Raw genomic sequence first — 13,434 nt, forward strand, 5'->3', positions numbered from 1 at the left:
TATTTGTATATAGGATTGTCCAGATACACGGACAGCTCACGGAGAATACTGTTGTCAGATGATCTTAGGCGACTCCAAAAGGAAGCGACGCGGGAGCGAATAATAGCAAAAAAGTCAGGGACCTCGGCCTCAGCAAACATGGTCGACGCGCTGCAGTATCTTGGTAGCTTCATTAGAATGCGGTATGCGTCATTATACTGCACTCTAATTTTATTCATCGCACGTCTTGTGAATCTGCTCCAGAGCTGACATGTATAGAAGCATAAACAATATGCCCTAAACAATGTCACCTTCACTTCATCACTGCAACGCACGAATCTACGCGCAAGCATGTTGCACCGCATGGCCAAGGCCCTGCGCTCCCGCTCGATGTCTTCATCATCAAGCAGATCCTCCGCGAGCAAATGTCCTAGGTACCTGAACCCTTTCACTCTTTCCACTTGTGCTCCATCCAAATACACTGGCGGGACATTCGTCGGACCTCTCCCTGACTTAAATACCATCATTTTTGTCTTTAGTACGTTATATTTTAGACCATGGCTATGAGCATATTGCTCACATACCGTCAGAAGTCTTCGTAGGCCCCTGATTGATGGGCTGAGAAGCACCATGTCATCGGCATAGCTAAAATTATTTGTACATGTAGTGCCTATATGGCAGCCCACTCTGGTTCCTCTCAGCTCAACAATCAGGTCATTCACGTATAGACTGAAGAGGTCCGGCGAAGTCAGGCCTCCTTGGCGTACTCCACACTCTAATATATATTCATTAGAGGTTGTGTCGCCCCACCTTACACAGTTTGATTGGTTCCCGTACCAGTACCTCAACAGATTCACGATTTTTGGAGACACATTAGATTTAGCAAGTTTTTTTCCATAGCAACTTCAAGTTAACTAGGTCAAAAGCTCTACTAAGGTCTAGAAAACAGACATATACTGATGTTTCCCGCGCCACATAGTAGTTAACCGTGCTTTTAAGACTGAAAATCGCAGAATCTGTTGAGAGGCCGGGACGAAAACCAAACTGGGCATCATCTACACACATATTGCGCTGCAATTCTGGGTGTATTAACCTTTCAAGTATTTTACCTAGAATTGTACCTAAGGAAATCGGTCTGTAATTTTTGATACTTGAAAGATCACCCGTTCTATTTTTTGGCACAGGAACTACCATGATTTTTTTAAATTTTTCACCTATCGCCGAGTACGATGAGATTTTTATTTATGGTGACGTGAATTATTGCGGTAGATGCTTGATTTTTTTTGTGTGCTAAGCTGATAGATAAGCCAATTCAGTATGGTAACATTTACTATCGTTAGATCTCTGAATGGAATTAAAAAAAAAAATTAATGCCAAGAAAGATAAAATTACCCAGTATGTTTTATTTTTCTAAGCGCCCTTGAAGTTGTGAACATACTGGGTAATTTTATCCTTCTTGGCATTATTTTTTTTTTAATTCCATTCAAAGATCTAACGATAGTAAATGTTACCATACTGAATTGGCCTATCTATCAGCGTAGCACACAAAAAAAATCAAGCATCTACCGCAATAATTCACGTCACCATAAATAAAAATCTCATCGTACTCGGCGATAGGTGAAAAATTAAAAAAAATCATAACTCCGAAAATACGAAAAATCGCGGAACATACATGGGGGTGATTCAGATAGCCCTCTAGGTCCTCTACCTCCCAGCTTCAGTATATCACTACTTCTTGGGACACCCTGTATATAATATACAAATACTTAAATACATAGAAAACAACCATGACTCGGGAACAAATATCTGTGCTCATCACACAAATAAATGCCCTTACTGGGATTCGAACCCAGGACCGTGGCTTCACAGGCAGGGTCACTACCCACTAGGCCACATACATACATAAATTGATTAAATGCTTAATAACTAAAGTAAGAGTCCAGACGAGCTGGGCAAATCGACCGATTTGGTCAGGAAAATAATTGGCGCCAATCTCATCTAGCGTCCACACGTACACAATTTAATCACCAATTTGCATTCCTAACTTCGAAAATTGGCATTTTTGTGTCCGCACCTGCTGATTTGATCAGGGAATCAAATTGGCGTTTGCGTCCGCACGGCCTGATTCGATCGGACAATTTTATCAGATTGGCGATAAAATTTCTCGTCTGGACTCCACTAATTGTACACTAAGACAATAAAATTGAGGTAAACATAAACACTGCATGCAAATTAAAATGTATTACGAAACGAAATTTAATTACGAACTAATTACTTAACTACTATCTTGTGAAGTTTCTTGTCACTCGTTGCCATGGTTACGTTCTCCTGGGTCACTCTTTAAAACCTGATTTTTGGGCATTTAAATTCACCAAACACGTGTGTGAGTGAGCCACGCCTTCTACTACTTATAATGTGTAAGTGGGTGGATCAACTATTTCTTGTTCTTATTCTGTCCGGTCAGCCAAGAGACAAAAGTAGCATAGTTTGTTAGAAGACATTGTACACCACCTTCTTCTGACACGCTTGGTAGACGACCCTCAATGGAAAGGGTTTATAAGTATCACAAAAAAGCGTGTTTGGTGAATTTAAATGCCTAAAAATCAGGTTCTAAAGAGTGACCCAGGAGAACGGAAACATGGCAACGAGTGACAAGAAAAAGTTGATTCACCCAAGTATAGGTGAACCAGGATCTATTGAGGGTGCGCCATGTTGCGGAATTTCACTGGAACTAATTTTTTCATACTACACTGAATTGTCACCCTATACATGAGAATAACAGCGCCCTCTTGACAATTATCATATATTACTGGTCAGGCTATACTTAATAATGTGTAAAAGTGAAAGTTTCAGTGAAAAGGGACCAATTTATTACCGCCACTGTGTGTCCGCACTGCTCGCACATAACCTTTTTCTCTAACGGGCCCCGCTGCTGCGGGCAGTTGCGCTGTCTCGTGTCGATCTTCATCTTCTGCTGTAGGTGCGAGCGGGACACGTGGGTCGTGTACGCTTCGGCGGTCGGGAACGATATTGAGCACTGTTTACAAAAAACAGGGTATTTTACTGTATATCCCACCATACAAAGTTTTCCAATTTTTAGGGTTCCGTAGCCAAATGGCAAAAAACGGAACCCTTATAGATTCGTCATGTCTGTCTGTCTGTCTGTCTGTCCGTCTGTCTGTCCGTCCGTATGTCACAGCCACTTTTCTCCGAAACTATAAGAACTATACTGTTGAAACTTGGTAAGTAGATGTATTCTGTGAACCGCATTAAGATTTTCACACAAAAATAGAAAAAAAAACAATAAATTTTTGGGGTTCCCCATACTTCGAACTGAAACTCAAAAATTTTTTTTTCATCAAACCCATACGTGTGGGGTATCTATGGATAGGTCTTCAAAAATGATATTGAGGTTTCTAATATCATTTTTTTCTAAACTGAATAGCTTGCGCGAGAGACACTTCCAAAGTGGTAAAATGTGTGTCCCCCCCCCCCTGTAACTTCTAAAATAAGAGAATGATAAAACTAAAAAAAATATATGATGTACATTACCATGTAAACTTCCACCGAAAATTGGTTTGAACGAGATCTAGTAAGTAGTTTTTTTTTATACGTCTTAAATCGCCTAAATACGGAACCCTTCATGGGCGAGTCCGACTCGCACTTGGCCGCTTTTATTAATTTGAACCTTGTTCTATAAGTAAATTAGAACGAATTTCGTTTGTTTTAAAACGCAACAAGAGAAATGCTACTTTATTTGTTTCGTGAAAGGTTCAAATTAGATTGCAACGGATATGTATATTTTAATGTACATTTAGACTCACGAGGTTAAAATTAATTATTTTACACCATGCATGAAATAAAGCGCCAGAAGATTATTAGAGAAACGTAGACAGCAGTTATTTTTAGACACAATTTATATTTTAAAACCCGTATAAAACTATAAAGAGTAAGTGATTTGATTGTGACGTCACAAGCTAGTGTTTCATATAAATTCCATAGTAGCAAATCGTTTTGACAGTTCGAAAAAAGAAACTGATTTCACTAGTAGTCAAATACCCTATTAAGAGGTTAGAATAGAAGTCGTCTGTGCTATGGATTAGTAATTACTAAGCGACCCGCCCCGGCTACGCACGGGGTTATAAGGTGTAGTGATTATACACCCCAGGCATGGAAACACTCATTTACAAGGATTGGAACCGGTTTTTTGCAAAAACTTCGAAATCACTACATAGTATAAAACAAAGTCGCTTCCCGCTGTCTGTCTGTCCCTATGTATGCTAAGATCTTTAAAACCACGCAACGGATTTTGATGCATTTTTTTTATAGATAGAGTGATTCAAGAGGAAGGTTTATGTATAATTTGTTAACCCGTGCGAAGCTGGGGCGGGTCGCTAGTAACCATATATTTCGAATTATTTTATACTCGAGATGTAGGACTCAGTTGTGTGTTTAGGTAACGGCTTCGTATTATTAGATTGCCCAATTATAAATTAAATAATTAGCGAAACGAAAAAATACCGTTTTCATTCCCATACAATAAAAATACCGGTATCCAATCCCTGCTCATATATGACAGTAGGTAAATAAGAAATTTGTCAAAGCATTTAAATTAGTTGAAGACAAAATCGAACCAATTAAAACAAAATGATTTAAATTAAAACAACAGTAAATGGAATTAAATTAGAAATAATGCAAATTAAAAATAATAAAAATTTTAAATAGTAAAATCAATTAAATTATCTTATCAAACTTATCATCTTACCTCAACACATTGAATTGACTCCGTCGGATGTGTGTCCGCTACGTGCTTGTGTAGCGCGTCCTCGCTCGCACAGTTCTCGCCGCACTGCTCGCACGGCCACAGGCCTGTATGCTCGCCGACCGTGTCCGTATGTCTGTCCAGAGCGGCTAAGCTCACAAACATGGCTGAGCATGTTTCACACTTGATTTTCTGAAAAAAAAGTGTCAAACGCTAATATTTTTAACTTTTTGACCGTGAATATGAAGCTTACGGACCCTTCTCTGAAGGAAAACCACAAACTACTATTAGCTAATTGAGTCCCGTAGGGCGTTTCTGAATAAGGGGTCTGCACTATTGGAAACAAATTAAATTACATACTTTTTCAAAATAATTTAATTTGTTTTAATTCAAGCAGACATCGACTTTATAAATTCAAACTGAAATAAATGTCTGAGCATACGAATAAAACGTGACCAACGCCTGTAGTGCCCAGGGCTGGAATCGAACCAGCGACCCCCAGTTTTATTTTATTTTACAAACAAACAAACAAACAATAATTTATTTGCAAAAAAAAGGGTAAATATTACATGTGTTAGTGTAAAATATTGTTTCACCTTTTCTAACTGTTTTAAACAGTATGCAAATGTTACAAAGTTTTATTTGGGACCCAGCCAAAAACTAAGCAAAGCTTGTACTATGGGTGCTAGGCGACGATATACATACTTAAATAGATAAATACATACTTATATACATAGAAAACACCCATGACTCAGGAACAAATATGCGTGCTCATTACACAAATAAACGCCCTTACCGGGATTCGAACCCGGGACCATCGGCTTCGTAGGCAGGGTCACTTATAGATGTCGACTACGAAATAACTCGCGTTTTGTTACAACGGAATTTCATGCGGTTTTTTTAATACCTAGATAGAGTTATTCAAGAGGAAGGTTTATGTATAATATGTTAACCCGTGCGAAGCCGAGGCGGGTCGTAAGTTACTTATATTTCTCTAAGTGCCCTTGTGGCCTATTTGCTGAATAAACGTTGAAGTTTGCTGAATAAATGTTGAAGTTTGCTAAATAAACGTTGAAGTTTGCTGAATAAATGTTGAAGTTTGCTGAATAAACTATGAAGTTTGCTGAATAAATGTGGAAGTATGCTAATTCTACTTTACCATGGCATGGACTTTCGCCTTGTGTTGTTTGAGCCCGCGGGTGCTGACGTACACCTCGCCGCACTCATCGCAGGCCACATTCATCGCGAGGTGATTGTGACGCATGTGAGAAAAGTAGGACGTACGCTTTCTAACAAAAAAAAATTGTAGTATAATGAGCGTTCCTTTTAGTGTAAGGCCTGAGTGGACGCTCTTGTTGTGCGTGCAGCGGGGCGGGGCGTGCGGCGTGCATGTTAAACAAATGCGCACGTATAGGAGCGGCCTTAGTGCACGCTGCTCACATCACGCGTGAGCCCACAGCCACGCTGCACGCGTCGCCGAGCGAGCGTCCACTCAGGCCTTACACTTATATTTTGCCATTTATACATACTGTGACCTTTTTTGCCACCTTTGTGTTATTTCTACTCAGAATCACGAGCTCTTTTGATCCTAATGGGATAAAAAATGTCCCAGAGTATTTTTCCTATTTTGTTACCATTTCCCCATATACTTTGTATCATTTGTATGGAGGTAACAAAAAGTAAAGTTTGAAAAATGTATGGAAATTTTAGGACACTTTTTTTCTCCTGTACGGATGAAAAGGGCTCGCGATCCTGACTAGAAATAATACAAAAGTGGCAAAAAAGGTCACAATATATATAAAAATGGCAATAAATAAAAGAAACGCTCTAATAGGGTATTTCACTGCTTTAAAATTAATTATTTTACACCATGCATGAAATAAAGCAGCAGAAGATTAACACATTCAGTGCCGAAAACCCGACTATATCGGGTATTTTATGATTTCGTTCCCAGGCCGGACGACCCGATAGTCGGGATCGTGGTACTACAGCTTTATATGACGAATATTTTGCGGCCTGGCGCGGATGTCTTGTTTGGCTGGGTGGCAATGAATGTGTTAATAGAGAAACGTAGACAGCAGTTATTTTGAGACACAATTTCTATTTTAAAACCCGTATAAAACTATAAAGAGTAGGTAACTTGATTGTGACGTCACATGCCAGTGTTTCACATAAATTCCGTAGTAGCAAAATCGTTTTGACAGTTCGAAAAAACAAACTTATAAGTTCCACAGTAAGCTCAAGAAGGTTTGTGTTGTGGATACTCAGACAACGATATATATATAATATACAAATACATAGAAAACACCCAAGACTCAGGAACAAATATCTGTGCTCATCACACAAATAAATGCCCTTACCGGGATTCGAACCCAGAAGCGCGGCTTCACAGGCAGGGTCACTACCCACTAGGCCAGACCAGTCGTCAAATATAAAATGTACCTTTTGTGGCGAGTCTAAATAAACTCGCATCACTACAGTATAAAACAAAGTCGCTTCCCGCAGTCTGTCTATGTCCTATGTATGCTTAGATCTTTAAAACTACGCAACGGATTTGTATGCGGGTTTTTTTAATAGATAGAGTGATTCAATAGGAAGGTTTCTGTATAGTTTGTTAACCCGTGCGAAGCCGGGGCGGGTCGCTAGTAATAAATGAACTAACTTGAAACCCTTGCCACAGTGCTGGCACTCGTAGACGCGGCCCGCGTGAAGTCCGTGGTGCAGCATCGCCTGGGACCTGCACATATCCATAGATTAGATTAGATTTATTTATTTCACAATATATGATTACAGTACAAATTACATTAATGTCAATTTATAAGAATCTATATTGTGATCGTCAGAAATACATTTAAATGATAGAAAGATGCTTAATCCAAATAAATTCATAATATGAAAAAAAAGTACAATACAATACAATAGTAGTTTGTGTTACAAGGGATCAAAATATATTTCCGTCAAGGGCGTACATTGAATCCTGAGCGTAATGAGGGATTCAAGTGTTAACGCCCAAGACGAAATAATTTTGACCGTGTGACACATACTGCTTTTCACATCAAGTATGAGGAAAATAAAAAAATCTTAGTGTTGACACAATCTGATGCTTAAACAGATTTTAAGCTAAAAAAATAATGTGCAAAAAAATGTAAAAATTGTTTGCTAGAACAGAAAAGTGTTACTTTGATCCCTCCTAGCAGGGAGGAAAAGTGCCACATAGATCCCTCCTAGCAGTGAAGAAAAAGCTCTTTTCCGAATAGGTGGTGTGAGAAATATTTTTGGAATATGTACAAAAATTAGGAGGTTAAAACCTCCGAGAAAGATACTGACTTGGTCCTTGAGACGAAGTCGCACTGCGTGCAGAGCAACTTGGTCGCGTGCAAGTTGTGATGCTGTTTCCGTCTCTTGCTGCTCTTGAAGCGAACCTGGCAGATCTCGCACGGGTACGGACCAAAGTTCTACAATGTAGCAATATTAAACATATAACTTTACGATTTAGGCTCACTTGTTTAAAAAAAATTGTAAAATTATTCAATGTTAGTACGAGATGTCTCACAAGTCACAACAGATTAAATTCGATTAATCATCATCATCTTCCTCGCGTTGTCCCGGCATTTTGCAACGGCTCATGGGAGCCTGGGGTCCGCTTGGCAACTAACACCAGGAATTGGCGTGGGCACTAGTTTTTACGAAAGCGACTGCCATCTGACCTTCCAACCCAGAGGGTTTCCTCACGATGTTTTCCTCCACCGAAAAGCGACTGGTAAATATCAAATGATATTTCGTACATACGTTCCGAAAAACTCATTGGTACGAGCCGGGGTTTGAACCCGCGACCTCCGGATTGCAAGTCGCACGCTCTTACCGCTAGGCCACCAGCGCTTCTATTAAATTCGATTAATATTAAATTGGACCGTATACAAGCAAGATGTCTTAGAATAATTGTAGGTGCTATGAGGTCTTCTCCGACAATTGGCCTTCAGGTCGAATGCTTGGATCCTCCTTACTACTTGCGAAGACAGTTCTTAGCGGACAGGTTTTTATTCAAGACGCTCCAGACAGCGTCCCATCCACTTCTCCCAATCTTAGAATCCTTACAACAACTTGTAGATACTTCTCGGTACTGGGCACATAAAAGCCCTCCCTTATTGGTTAACAGTTATAAAAAGTATTTAGAGTTACCGACTAGGATTTTTCAAAATTACAAAAACCCTCTTTTCGAAACAAGTTATGATAGTCTTATATACCAGCCAAATGTCATTTTTAGTTTAGGCATATACAAAGACCAAATAGAAGCAGATAGTATCTTTAATACAGTAATATTAAATCAATATCCAGATCATTTGACTATTTTTACTGATGCGTCCAAATTAAATAACAACGGTCCAGTAGGGTCTGCAGTGTGGATTCCCAAATATAAAATTATTTTGAGCTTTTAACTTCCTCCTGGTAACTCGGTATTTTCCGGAGAAGCAGTCGCATTGTTGGAGGCCGTGTCTTACATTTATTCCCACCACCTTAATAAATCCATTATTTTAACGGATTCGTTGAGTTGCTTGCAAGATATAGTCAAAAGGCCTTTTCATGCTAAAGAAAACTTCAGCATTACTTTAAAAATCAAAGACGTGCTTTACAAATGTCATTTGGAGAATATTCAGGTAATATTGGCGTGGATTCCAAGTCATAGCGGAATAACAGGCAATGAGATAGCCGACCAATACGCTAAAGAAGCAATAACGATTGGCAACCACATGTATGACCGATGCTTTCCTCGCGACATTAAGGCCCAAGCTCTGACCCACTTGCGGGATGCCTGGAACACCCGATGGCAAACTACCCAACTACAGATTGCTAAACATTTTCGCAGTATCCAACCAAATATTCTCCATAAGCCGTGGTTCTCTGGTGCACGGAAGTCAATGCCGAAGAACATTACATCAACGATCATTCGCCTTCGACTGGGCCACGTTTGCACCCCCGTTCGCTTAAAAAAGATGCGTGTTCGAGACCACTCTCTATGTGAATGTGGTCTGGCGGAGGGTACTCTCGAACACGTATTTTGGGATTGTAATCGTCTCGTTACCCCCTTATATGACATCCTCCCCCCTAAAATTCCCCGTCCGGTTAACATTAATTTCCTCCTTACATTAGTTACCTCCCCTTTTGTGAACGTCTTAGCTAAACACATAAAAAACAATAACTTGTATTTGTAGTAGTTAGTTTTAATAATGTATGTTTGTTTTGTCCTGGTTGTAGGTAGATCTACATTCGATTCTCATCTGAGTGAACTGCGTCGTGGATATTCACCGGCCAATTGTCTTCATAAAGCACGTGCCTTCCTAAACCTTGACGTTGGCGGAATCATCGACAATATCGATGGAGCCATAACACCCAAAGATTGATTGAAACATATAATTTTTTGGCAAAAAAATAACTATAAACTGAAAAAAAAAATGTCATATACTGAGAAAAAGTGACCAAGGCCTCCAGTGTCCCAGCCTGTTCGAAGACGTTTCTACTTGATACAAAATTTATGCAAACAACCCCAAACACAATTAGGTACACCCAAATATAAAGGTTGTACTATCACAGAGTTCCTATGGCCATCTCCTGTCTCCATCATCAGATCAGCTCGATGGTAATAATATTGCATTGTCAACCGACTTACAAATTGCAAATTTTCAGCTCAATCGTAAATCGGGAATTTTTTGGGTCAAATTTAGCTTCCAAGATTTGACCTACACTAACTAACTAACAAACCAACATACATACTAACAGGGCAAGTTAAATAAAAACTTGTAAAAAGTAATATAAGGCTCAAAACTAAATAGCGCGCGAGGCGAGGGTTGTTGTGACACATGTATAATTTTATAACTAAAATCTAGTTAAATAGATAGAAAATGAGCAATTTATCACAATACATTGGAAACTTTAAAAATATATGTGAATAATAGAAAAATACAAGAAGAGTTTAGAAAAAAAAATTACTTCAGAATAGGAAAAAAATATGGTACCTAGAGTCTGGCTAATGAAAGTTGAGACTGAGATTTATTTAAAACTTTTTATATGGCAACTCTTTTTTCTATCAAACAAGCTGTCAGTTTCAAGCTGTCATTTAATTTCATAGTAATTTTATTGCCAGGTGCGGTTTTTATTGAAATTCCCGCGTTTTTTTCGTGCCACGACTCGCTGGTCATTTAAAAAAATATTGTAGAGCAACAATACACATAAACGCAATATTTCACCTACAAAATCGCAATTCCTTGTTTTCCATAATCGAAACGGCTTCTAACGTTACATGGTGACGTCACGATGTATTGCCATTTTCTATGAAGCGTTTTGTCAGTAAAGTGCGGGTGCCAGACTTTGACCATCATTTGTGACTTTTGTATTGCTTTAAGACAATGGGTCCCATACAGACATTTGATCCTCAAAACAAACCTGATCGACTGATACCATTCATAAAAAATTGTCAAATACCCTATTACCTCGCCGCGCGTATGCTCGCTCTGTGGGGACGCAGCTAATAAGATAAGAGGACTCACAGCACTATGCCGCAGCATATGGTTCTCATAAGCCGGTTTCATCCCGTATCCTTTATAACACTCCTCGCACTTGAACTGAGACTCCAAGTAGTTCCTGCCCTCCCGGCGCGCTGCGACCTCAGCCAGCTGATCTTCCTATACACAATCGCACACACTGTTAACTGACCGTTCGTAAACCTTAATACAAAAGGCATAAGGTCCACCGATGGACAGTTAACCTTTTGGACCCTTTTGGATTTCATGAAATAAATTACAGTACAACTTTGCCTAAGCCAAAATTATAAGAGTTTACATCACAATCGTCAAAAAAATCCATAGTAGCAAAATCGTTTTGACAGTTCGAAAAACGAAACTAATTTGACTAGTAGTCAAATACCCTATTGTGTGTGTATAAATAGCAACACTCAACCTTTTCGACGCCGTGTCAAACACAAAAGCTGTCACGCTGACGCCACGTCACTGAAGTGTCAAAACTGAAATTGAACTTCATATGCACATAGGTCTATGTTGCTCTGTGGTCTGTGACCGATTAATCGGTCTTTGGCGTTGAACCTACGGTGCGGATATATCGGTCATTGGCGTCCAAAAGGTTAACAAAGGTACCAAATTCTTACCTTGCTCAAAAAAACAATTTTCACTGAATGCTCGCTTTCGAAAATCTTATTCTTTGTGATTTCTTCCTTTTCTTTTTTAATTCTTCTCCTTGGGCGTTTCGGTTTGATACCAGAATTTATTTCATTAGGATTACATTCAGTTTTCTCCACCTTTTTATTACTTTTACGCTTCTTTACTGAATTGTTAGCCTTTTGTGTACTACCGTTTCCTTTTCGCTTTTTTACCGTTTTTTTAACATTCTGTATACTACTGACATCATTTATATTCTCAATATGGTCTCCAATTCCTAAGTTTGGTTCTTTTTTTAAACTATCTTCACTTTGATTTACAATACTATCCATACCTGATTTGATACTACTAACATTAATTAAATCACCATTTTCACTCTCTATTTCTATCTTAAATTTGGTTCCTGTTCCATATGTTTTAATATTTTCATACCTACCTTTTAAGCCATTTTCATCTTTTACATTATGGTTAGCTTCTTCATCTATTTCAATGTCAAACTCTATCATTTCATCAGTATTGTTTAAAATATTATTTATGTCAATTATATCTATATTCGGTTCATCTTTTATGTTTTCTGGTAATGATGTCTGTACGTTTATGTCTTGTGTTAGGGTTTCCATTCTTTTTATATAATTTTGTGGTGCAGTGTGTAGACTATTGAATACAGGGATGTAGTTAATAGTTTCAACTTCAGTTGTGGTTAAATTGATGAAATGCAGAGAAGGCTGATTTATACTGCGAATGTAATCTGTGTTGAACTGGAAAATCAAGAAAATAATTACATTTACAAACCAACAGACTAATAATAGTAGTATTGTTGTGTGTCAGTCAACCGATTACATCACTAGTGTGCAAAACGTTCTAGTTGATAAACAAGAAGATTGCGGGTCACTTCTGGAATGACTCGTATGTCGAAAGTTTAAAGTGCCATATGTACTGTAAAACTTTGTACGATACATGTGCAAATAGGTAATTCGCAAGTAATGTCGATTTAAAACACTCCCTTTGGTCGTATTTAAATTTATCGCCACTTGTTTCGAATTTCTTTTCCGCACTTGTATTGTAATAGTTTATTCTAAGTTACCTGTCCTCTCAGCAACTCTGGCATGAGCCGCTGTTGTGTTCGGAGACACATCTTCCTGAACGAGACACATTTCATCAGTAGAGTGTGGCAGTGTGAGCACAGATATTGAGGAAAGTTGTCCTTGATTACCTATTCAAAGAAATAATATTATAATTTTATTAATATAAAGGGAACAAAACAGAGTGTCAAAACAGGAGCAAATTTCTTTGGGTTAACAAAATAAGTTTGTTTGGCTGACTTCTAAATAGGGAATACTACGCGAAACTGCGTAGGGGGCGCCACTTCCACGATCTGTCAAAATCCAAGGGTCTACCTCAAACAAGAGAATGACTCTTCTCTTTCTGCACAGACTCTAACATACAAATGTCAATACTCTACACTCTTACTCATGATAAAGGAGCTTATAGACTTTAAATAGTACCTAATTTCGTAACGGTTAATTT

The 13,434-nt window shown here is 38.6% G+C and overlaps 1 protein-coding gene across 1 annotated transcript in view; it reads left to right on the forward strand.

Moving 5' to 3' along the window:
* LOC134660168 (zinc finger protein ZPR1) overlaps positions 1–13,434 on the forward strand; it is a 200,906-nt gene that overhangs the window by 151,674 nt on the left and 35,798 nt on the right. The gene's annotated exons all lie outside the window — the stretch shown is intronic.

This window comes from Cydia amplana, chromosome 26 (assembly GCF_948474715.1).
Source record: "Cydia amplana chromosome 26, ilCydAmpl1.1, whole genome shotgun sequence".
Taxonomy (NCBI): Eukaryota; Metazoa; Arthropoda; class Insecta; order Lepidoptera; family Tortricidae; genus Cydia; species Cydia amplana.